Source organism: Mustela lutreola, chromosome 1, assembly GCF_030435805.1.
Source record: "Mustela lutreola isolate mMusLut2 chromosome 1, mMusLut2.pri, whole genome shotgun sequence".
NCBI lineage: Eukaryota > Metazoa > Chordata > Mammalia > Carnivora > Mustelidae > Mustela > Mustela lutreola.
Genome location: NC_081290.1, coordinates 19,812,718 through 19,823,244, shown reverse-complemented (window position 1 = coordinate 19,823,244; position 10,527 = coordinate 19,812,718). Strand labels below are relative to the sequence as shown.

Sequence of the window (10,527 nt, the reverse complement as noted above, 5' to 3'; positions counted from 1 at the left end):
ACTCTTAGAAGCAAGAAATATAACAGACTTTTCTAACACATAGAAGAAGACAGAGACTTAGAAGACATGTCGAGATGGAAGAATTCATCCTAAAAGAAAGAACAAGAAAGGGTTATGGCCAGAGATCCAATCAAAAGAGATACAAGTAATATGACTGATCCAGAATTTAAGGCAACACAAGGATACTCATTAAGCTTGAGAAAAGCATGGGAAACATTAAAAAAACAAAACAACTTACTACAGAGATAAAAGAAATAAAATTAATCAGAATGAAAAATGTAATAACTGAGATTCAAGACTAACCAGATGTAATCACCACAAGGATGGAAGAACCAGAAGAGTTAATAAATGATACCAAAGACAGAATTATGGAAAAGAATGAAGCTGAACAAAAGAGATAAGGAAGAATCATACTTCATGAGAGTAGATTCAGGGAAATCAGTGACTCCATGAAACATAGTAACATTCATATCATAGGAGTCACAGAAGAAAAAGAGGGAGACAGGGGACAGTAGGTTTAGTTAAAGAAATCAAAGCTGAAAACTTCCCTAATCTGGGGAAGGAAACAGACTTCTAAATCCAGGAGGCACAGAGAACTCCCTTCAAAATTGGCAAAAGTAGGCCAACACCAAGACATATTGATCTGCAAAATATAGAGATAGAGAAAAAAATCTTAAAAATGGCAAAACAAAAGCAGCCCCTAACTTACAAGGGAAGACAGATAAGGTTAGAAGCAGATCTCTCCACAGAAACTTGGCAGGCCAGAAGAGAGTGGTATGATATATTCCATGTGCTGAATGTGAAAAATCTGTAGCCAAGAACACTCTATCCAGATTGACTATTATTCAGAATAGAAGGAGAGATAGAGTTTTCCAGACAAACAAAAACTAAAGGAGTTCCTGACCATTAAATCAGATCTGCAAGAATCTCACTGAGTGGGAAAGAAAGATCAAAGTGACAAAGACTAGAAAAGAACAGAGGAAGTCTCCAGGAAACAACAACAAAAAATGTAATAAAATGATATTAAATGTATATCTATAAATAATTCCCTTGAATTAAATGCATTAAATGCTTCAATCAAAAGACACAGGATGTCAGAATGAATTAAAAAAAGACACACACACACACACACCTATAAGTTGCCTACAAGAAACTCATTTTAGACCTAAAGACACATGCATATTGAAATTGAGGGGATGGAGAGACATTTATCAGGCAAATGGAAGTCAAAAGAACACTGAAGTAGCCATACTTATGTTAGATGAACTAGATTTTAAGTCAAAGACTGTAATAAGATATGAAGAAGGGCACCATATAATAATATAGAGGATTATGTAACAAGAAGAACTAACAATTGCAAACATTTAACACCCCAAAATGGAATCATGAAAATAAAATAATCAATAACATAAAGGAACTCATTGATAATGATGTAACAATAGTAGAGCACTTTAACACCACACTTACATCAATGGACAGATTATCTAAGCAGAAAATCAACAAGGAAACAATGGCTTTGAATGACACACTGGATCAGATGGATTTAATATATTCAGAACATTTCATACTAAAGCAGGAGAATGCACACTCTTTTCAAGTGCATATGAAACATTCTCCAGAATAGATGACATACTAGGTCACAAATCAGGGCTTAATAAGTACAAAAAGATTGAGATATACTATGCATATTTTCTGACCACAACACTATGAAACTTGAAGTGGACCACAAGGAAAAACTTGGAAAGACCACAATGCATGCAGATTAAACATGCTATTAAATTACAAATGGGTCAAACAGGAAATCAAAGACATTAAAAAATATGTGAAAACATGAAAATGAAAACATGAAGAAGACGTTAAAAAATACATGAAAACGAAAACATGGAGGCAGCAAAAGTGATCACATATGGGAAGTATACTGCAATACAGGCCTACTTAAAGAAGCAAGAAAAATCGCAAATAAACAATCTACCCTTACACCTAAAAGAGCTAGAAGAACAATAAACAAAACCTAAAGCTAGCAGAAGAAGGAAAATAATAAAAATTAGAAACAATATAAATAAATAAAGGAGTATATAAATGAAATAGAAACTAAAAATAAAACAAAACACAGAACAGATCAATGAAACCAGGAGCTGGATCTTTAGAAAGAGTAATACATTTGATAAATGCCAGGGCACCTGGGTGGTTTAGTTGCTTAAGTGTGTGCCTTCAGCTTCAGGTCTTGATCTCAGGGTTCTGGGATGGAACCCCAAATGGGACACTCTGCTCAGGAGGGAGTCTACTTCTTTCTTTCACTCTCCCTCTGCACTCTCCTTCTCTTAAATAAATTAATAAATAATAAATAAAGTCTTTATTAAAATAAAATTGATAAACTCCTAGCCAGACCTACCAAAAGAAGGGATGGAATGTAAATTAAAAAAAAAAAAAATCACATAAGAGAGTGGAGAAATCACAATCAACACCTCAGAAATACAAATAATTATAAGAGAATATTATGAAAAATTATATGCCAACAAATTGGACAATCTGGAAGAAATGGATAAATTCCTGGAAACATATAAACTACCAAAATTGAGGGTGCTTGTGTGGCTCAGTCAGTTAAGAATCTGCCTTTGGCTCAGGTCATGATCCCAGGGGCCTAGAATCAAGTCCCATGTCAGGTTCTCTGCTCAGCCAGGATCCTGCTTCTCCTTCTGCCTGGTGCTCCCGCTGCTTGTACTCTATCAAATAAATAAAATCTTTAAAAAACAAAACAAAACAAACAAACAAACAAAACTACCAAAACTGAAACAGGAAGAAATAGAAAACTTGAACAGCCCCACAATAAGCAAAAACATTAAATCAGTGATCAAAAAATCTCCCAAAAACAAAAGCCCAGGGCCAGGTAGCTTCCCAAGGGAATCGCACCAAACATTTAAAGAAGTGTTAATACCTAAACACAACAATGGAAGGAAAACTTCCAAATTCATTCTATGAGGTCAACATTACCCTGATTTCAAAACAAGACAAAGACTCCACTAACAAAGAGAATTACAGATCAATATCCCTGATGAACTTGGATGTAAATATTCTCAACAAAATACTAGCAAAATACTAGCAAATAGAATCCTACAATACATTAAAAGAGCCACCCACCATGATCAAGTGGGATTTATTCCTGGTGTTTCAATATTCACAAATCAATCAATGTGTTATACCTACATTAGTTAAAGAAAGTATAAAAATGATATGATCCTTTCAATACATACAGTAAAAGCACTTGACAGGGAGCATCCATTCATGATAAAAATCTTCAACAAAGTAGGGACAGAGGGAACATACTTCAACATAAAAAGGCCACAAATGAAAAACCAATAGTTAATATCCTCAGTGTGGAAAACCTGAGAGCTTTTCCCTCTATGGTCAGGAATAGGACAGGGATGTCCACTCTCGCCACTGTTATTTAACATAGTACTAGAAGCCTAATATCAGTAATCAGACAACAAAAAGTAATAAAAGGCATCCAGCAAGAAAGAAGTAAAATTTTCACTATTTGCAGAAGATACGATATTCTACATAGAAAACTGAAAGATTCCACCAAAAATTTGCTAGGACTTATACCCAAATTCAGTAAAGTCACAGGACAGAAAAATCAATGTACAGAGAAATCTGTTACATTTCTATACACCAATAATGAAACATCAGAAAGGGATATCAAAGAATCAATCCCATTTACAAGTGCATCAAAAATGATAAGATATCTAGGAATAAACTTAACCAAAGAAGAAAAAGATCTATACTCTGAAAACTATAAAACAGTAGTGAAAGAAATTGAAAATGACATAAAAAAATGGAAAAATATTATGTGTTCATGGATTAGATGAACAAATATTGTTAAAATATCCATATAACTAAAGGCAGTCTCTACAATTAATGCAACCCCTATCAAAATATCATCAGCATTTTTCATAGATCTAGAACACACAATCCTAAAGTTTGTAAGGAGCCACAACAGATCCTGAATAACCAATGCAATCCTGAAAAAGAAAAGCAAATCTGGAGGCATCACAATTCCAGACTTCAAGCTATATTACAAAGCTGTAGTGATCAAAACAGTATGCCACTAGCACAAAAACAGACACATAGATCAAAAGATCAGAATAGAAAACCCAGAAATCATCCCATAACTATATGGTCGACTAATCTTCAAAGAATCAGGAAAAAATATTTAGTGGGAAAAAAGACAGTCTCCAACAAATGTTGTTCAGAAAGCTGGATAGTAACATGTAAGAGGATGAATCTGGACCTCTTTCCTACACCATGCACAAAAATAAATTCAAAATGGAAGAATGACTTAAGTGTGAGACAGGAAACCATCAAAATCCTAGAGGAGAACATAGGCGGTAACCTCTTTGACATTGTCCACAGCAACTTCCTTTACTCAAGTCAAGTGAAGCAAAGTAGATATGAACTACTAGGACTTCATCAAGATTAAAAAAAAAAAAACAAAAAAAACAAACCCAAACCAAACTAAAACTTCTGCACAGTGAAGGAAACAGAAAAACTAAAAGGTAACCTACACAATGGGAGGAGATATTGGCAAATGATATATCTGGTAAATAATTAGTGTCCAAAAATCTATAAAGAACTGATAAACTCAACTCAAAAAAAAAAAAAAATCCAACTAAAAATGGTCAGACGATATGCTTAGACATTTTTCCAAATGAGACTTACTGATGGCTAACAGACCCATGAAAAGATGCTCAATATCACTCGTCATCAGGGAAATACAAGCCAAAACTCCAGTGAGATATCTCCTCACACTCATCAGGAATGGCTAAAATTAATACCTCAGGAAACAACAGATTTTGGGGAGGATGCAGAGAAAAGAGGAACTCTGTCACACTGTTGATGGGAATGCAAACTGGTGCAGTCACTCTGGAAAACAGTATGGAGGTTCTTCTGAAAGTTAAAAAAGGACTACCTTACCATCCTATTACTATACTACTATGTATTTACCTAAAGGATGCAAAAATACTGATTTCAAGGGATATATATATCGTGATGTTTATAGCAATGTTATCAACAATAGCTAACTTATGGAGAGAGCTCAAAATGTTCACCAACTTATTAATGTATAAAGATGTTGTGTTATGGGGTACCTGGGTGGCTCATTGGGTTAAAGTCTCTCTGCCTTTGGCTTATGTTGTGATCTCAGGGTCCTGAAATCAAGCCATACATTGGGCTCTCTGCTCAGTGGGGAGCCTGCTTCCCCCTATCTCTCTGCCTGCCTCTCTGCCTACATGTGATCTTTCTCTCTCTGTCAAATAAAAATATAAAATTAAAAAAAAAAAGATGTTGTGTTATATCTACACAGTGCAATATTACTCAGCCATAAAAAGAATGGAAATCTTGTCTTTGCAATGACATGAATGGATGGAATTAGATAGTATAATGCTAAGTGAAATAAGTCAGTCAGAGTAAGACAAATAATATAATTTCACTAATATGTGGAATTTAAGAAACAAAACAAATGAAGATAATGGGGGGAAAGGAGGCAAACCAAGAAACAGATTCTTAACTATAGAGAAAAAACTGAGGTTACTGGAGAAGAGGTGAACAGGGGAATATTAGAAAAAATGATGGGGATTAAGGAGGACACTTGTGATGAACACAGAGTACTGTATGTTTTGTTTTATTAAGTAGACTCCATGCTCAGGGTGGAATCCAATACAGGGTTTGATCAGGACCCTGAGATCCAGACCTGAGCTGGACACAATCAACCGAGCTATCCAGGTGCCCTGATCAATGAGTGCTTCATGTATTTGATGAATCTTTGAATTCTACACCTTGAAACTAATATTACACTGTATGTTAAGTGGAATTTATTTATTTATTTACTTGACAGAGAGAGAGAGACAGAGAGGGAGGGAACAGTGGAGGGAGAGTGGGACAGGGAGACTCTACACACAAACTACTAGAACTAATACAGCAATTCAGTAATGTAATAGGATATAAAATCAATGTACAGAATCAGTTCTTTCTTATACACTAACAATGAAAATACAGAAAGGGAAATTAGAGAATCAATTCCATTTACTATAACACCAGGAACCATAAGATACCTGAGAATAAACCTAACCAAAGAGGTAAAAGATTTGTACTTGAGGAGCTACAGAACACTCAGGAAAGAAATTGAAGAAGACACAAAAAGATGGGAAAACATTCCATGCTCACAGATCAGAAAAATAAATATTTTTTAAAATGTCTATACTGCCCAGAGCAATCTATACTTACAATGCCATTCCAATTAAAATTCCATAGGCATTTTTCAAAGATCTGGAACAAACAATCCTAAAATTTGTATGGAACCAGAAGAGACCCGAATTGCTAAGGAAATGTTGAAAAAGAAAAACAAAACTGGAGGCAACACGTTGCCTCATTTCAAGCTTTACTACAAAGCTGCGATCACCAAAACACCATGGTACTGGCACAAAAACAGACACATAGACCAGTAAAACAGAGTAGAGAGTCCAGATATGGACCCTTAACTCTATGGTCAACTAATCTTCGACAAAGGGGGAAAAATTATCCAGTGGAAAAAGGACAGTCTCTTCAATAAATGGTGCTGGGAAAATTGGACAGCTATGTATAGAAGAATGAAACTTGACCATTCTCTTACACCATACACAAAGATAAACTCAAAATGGATAAAAGGCCTCAATGTGAGGCAAGAATGTATCAAAAATCTTAGAGGAGAATATAGGCAGTAACCTCTTCAACATTGGCCACAGCAACTTTTTTCAAGCTATGTCTCCAAAGGCAAAGGAAACAAAAGCAAAAATGAACTTTTGGGACTTAATCACGTTCAAAAGCTTCTGCATGGCAAAGGAAACAGTCAACAAAACAAAGAGGCAACCCACTGAATGGGAGAAGATATTCGCAAATGACACTACAGACAAAGAACTGATAACCAAGATCTATGAAGAACACCTCAAACTCAACACACACAAAATAGATAATCATGTCAAAAAATGGGCAGAAGACATGAACTTCTCCAAAGAAGATATACAAATGGCTATCAGACACATGAATAAATGTTCATCATCATTAGCCATCAGGGAGATTGAAATCAAAACCACATTGAGATACCACTTTACACCAGTTAGAATGGCCAAAATCAACAAGACAGTAAACAATAAGTGTTGGAGAGGATGTGGAGAAAGGGAAACCCTCTTACACTATTGGTGGGAATGCAAGTTGGTGCAGCCACTTTGGAAAACAGTGCAGAGGTTCCTTAAGAAATTAAAAATAGAGCTACCCTATGACCCTGCCATTGCACTCCTGGGTATTTACCCCAAAGATATAGATGTAGTGAAAAGAAGAGCCATCTGTACCCCAATGTTTATAGCAGCAATGGCCACAGTCGCCAAACTGTGGAAAGAACCAAGATACCCTTCAATGGGCAAATGGATAAAGAAGATATGGCCCATATATAAAATGGAGTATTATGCCTCCATCAGAAAGGATGAATACCCAATTTTTGTATCAACATAGATGGGAATGGGAAGAGATTATGCTGAGTGAAATAAGTCAAACAGAGAGAGTCAATTATCTCATGGTTTCACTTACTTGTGGAACATAAGGAATAATATGAAGGATATTGGGAGAAGGAGAGAAGTGAGTTGGGGGAAATCAGACGGGAGAGACAAACCATGAGAGACTGTGGACTCTGAGAAACAAACTGAGGGGTTTGGAGAGGAAGGGAGTGGGGGGTTGGGTGAGCCTCATGGTGGGTATTATGGAGGGCATATGTTGTATGGAGCACTGGGTGTGGTGCATAAAGAATGAATTTTGAAACACTGAAAAAAGATATAATAATTTAAAAAAAAAGAAAAGGAAAAAGAAAAATGAAGCAGGCTCTTTGCAGTGCAGGGAGTCGGATGCAGTGCTTGATCCGAGGGCCCTGGGATCATGAGCTGGGGCTGACACTTAGTGACTGAGCCACCCAGCTGCCCCTATGTTAACTTTTATTTGAATAAAAATTTGGAAAATGAAATAAAAATAATATGTTTATCCATGAATGTGTTTAGTTTGATCTAAATTAATTCTTTTATAAGTTCTCTGGTATAAATACTTAAGAAACACTTGGAACTGCCATTATTCCCATGTGAGGTAGCAAGTTTCTTTCCCTGCCCCGCCCTTTTAGGAATTTATTTCCTGGTAGAAAAGGAGAAGCAAAGTCAGGATCCTGAACACTCTAGAAAGGGGGAGGGAAGGGGGAGGGAGGCACAGGGGAAGACTCCAACTTTGGCATTTAGTCCCACAGTTGTCCTGGCTGGATCTGAAAAGGGCCTGCAGGGATGGTGCCACCGAGTCTGGTGAGAGAGGTGGCAGGTCAGGTGCCCAGAGGACAGCCCATATTGAGGCAATAAATACTGACAAGCCATGCATACAACTCCAGGCCGACAGGCCCAGGTAGACAAGTAAGGCTCAGGTATTGGCTGTGTCTGGGAGGACTGTCTGCTAGGGTTGTGGGCTCTACTGTTGTCCACTGGAACAAAGAGGACAGAGCTATGAGGACACTTGGCCTCCAGATGGGAATGGAAGCTACTTCAGTTTTGACAGTTTGGCTTTCCCCAAGTCCCTGCAGTCATCCCCATAGCCTTGGCCTGGAGAGGGAGCTGGTTAGTCTCTGGTGGACAAGAGAGAAAGACCAGCATGTCCCACTCATCCCTCAGGACTGCAAGTGGGGCAGGGACCAAAAGGGACCCCATGCTCATGCAAACATAGGGATTTAGAGTTTCATATCGACCCCTACAGCACACGTTCCACATGTTAAGGCATTATGGTTAGATGGTTACCCACAGCTGTAGTTGAATTGACTCAAGACAGGTGAAAGCAGGAGGGTGGCTGGCCCCCCAGAGGCCTCCAATCGTGCTCCCATCCAACCCCAGAAGAAGAAAAGGAAGATTCATGGCAACTATGAAGACCCACATGGACCTAAGCACCCCATGATTCCCTTGGAAAAGCTAGGGCCTTGGATCAGTTTAGGACAGGTAGAGGAACCTGAAGGGTTACAGAAGGGGAGATGGAGGCCTGTGCTGGAGGTTCCCTCTTCCCAATTCTCCCCTGAAATAGGCAGAAGCAGTAAGATGAGACCATCGAGGAGGCTGGGCCCTGAAGGCAGGGCCAGGAGGGATGGGAGGGCTGGCCAGGGAGCCTACCTGTCTACACTCTGATAAGGTGTTGAGGTGAGGGTGGGGGTAGTGGGAGTGGGGCACATCAGAAATGTCATTCATCTGTCCGAAGGCTTGCTCATCTCCCTGACCAGGACTCAGTCCTCCCATTCCTATTTGATGGTAAGATTCCACTCCCAGGAGAGGTTAACAGTCTTGTCATCTGGGAAGCAGGACTTGTACCTGCCACAATCCAGCATACCCTTGGGTGTTTCTTCCCCGAGGGCCAGAAACTTGTACTCCTCTGCTTGGGACCCATAGCTTCCCACCAGATCGTTTGTCTTGTCAATCTTGATGCCTTCCCTGTATGTGTGCTGGATGTACTTCATGCCAGACATAATTTCCCAGTTCACTGGAGAGAGATTTTTCTCTGCCCTCCTTCAGCACCAAGGACTGCTTCTTGAAGCTCTCCAGATCACCTGTCAGGTCCAGCTCCAGGGGACCCAGGGCTAGGCTATACACCAGGGTCAGGCAGGCCACAACAACACTGGGTACATAAGGGTCAGCAGACACTGCTACGTAGCCCAGCAGAGTGTCCTTGCTCTTGTATGGACTCTTATCATCCTCGTCCAGCTCCTGGATCTCCTGGTTGCTCTTCTGGGCAGGGGGCTAACAGCTAACTGAGTGTTCATCCTCCTCATTCTTGGCTACCCTCTGTGCTAGCTGCTCTGCCACAGGCTCTTGCTTCACCCTGCTCACCTCTACCTGAGTCTGGGACATTGGAGACTCCATGGACCACTCTTGTGCTCCCTTGCTCAGAGAATAGCAAGTAAGTTCTTAACTGAGTATATAATTATATTAATTATTGCGTTAGTCAGATTTTTGTCCAGTGTGTTATATAACCTTTGTCTTCGTCTGCTCAGGCTCCCATAACAAAATCCCATAGATTGGGTGGCTTTAACAATAGAAATTTATTTTCTCACAGTTCTGAAGCCTGGAAGTCTACTATCAGGTGTCAGTTTGGTGCATTTTTAACCCCTAAATCTCTTGTATCAGTAGAAGTTATTTGGAAAACACACAAAGTAATTACTCTTGTTCAAGATAGAGTGAGGCAGCATACAACCCTTGATGTTTCTCTGACCCCTCCAGAATAATCCAGCATAATTCATTTTAATGACCCTTTCATCTATATTGTAAGACTAGAAAGTTGTTAGTGACACTTTTTTCAATAAATGAAGTAAATGAGGTATAACAAAGGGTGTTCTATCCTAACAAGTCAGCCTCTCTACAAGAATGTGGTTGCTTCAGAGAGGGATTGCCTACAGCATGTAGGGATAATAATATGTTTCTCAACAGCAGAAAAAAG

At 38.7% G+C, this 10,527-nt stretch overlaps 1 pseudogene; it reads right to left on the bottom strand.

Annotated features, from left to right (window-relative positions):
* Positions 1–9,319: 9,319 nt before the first annotated feature.
* LOC131832660 (rho GDP-dissociation inhibitor 1-like) lies at positions 9,320–9,953 on the bottom strand (annotated as a pseudogene).
* Between the last annotated feature and the right edge of the window lie 574 nt (positions 9,954–10,527).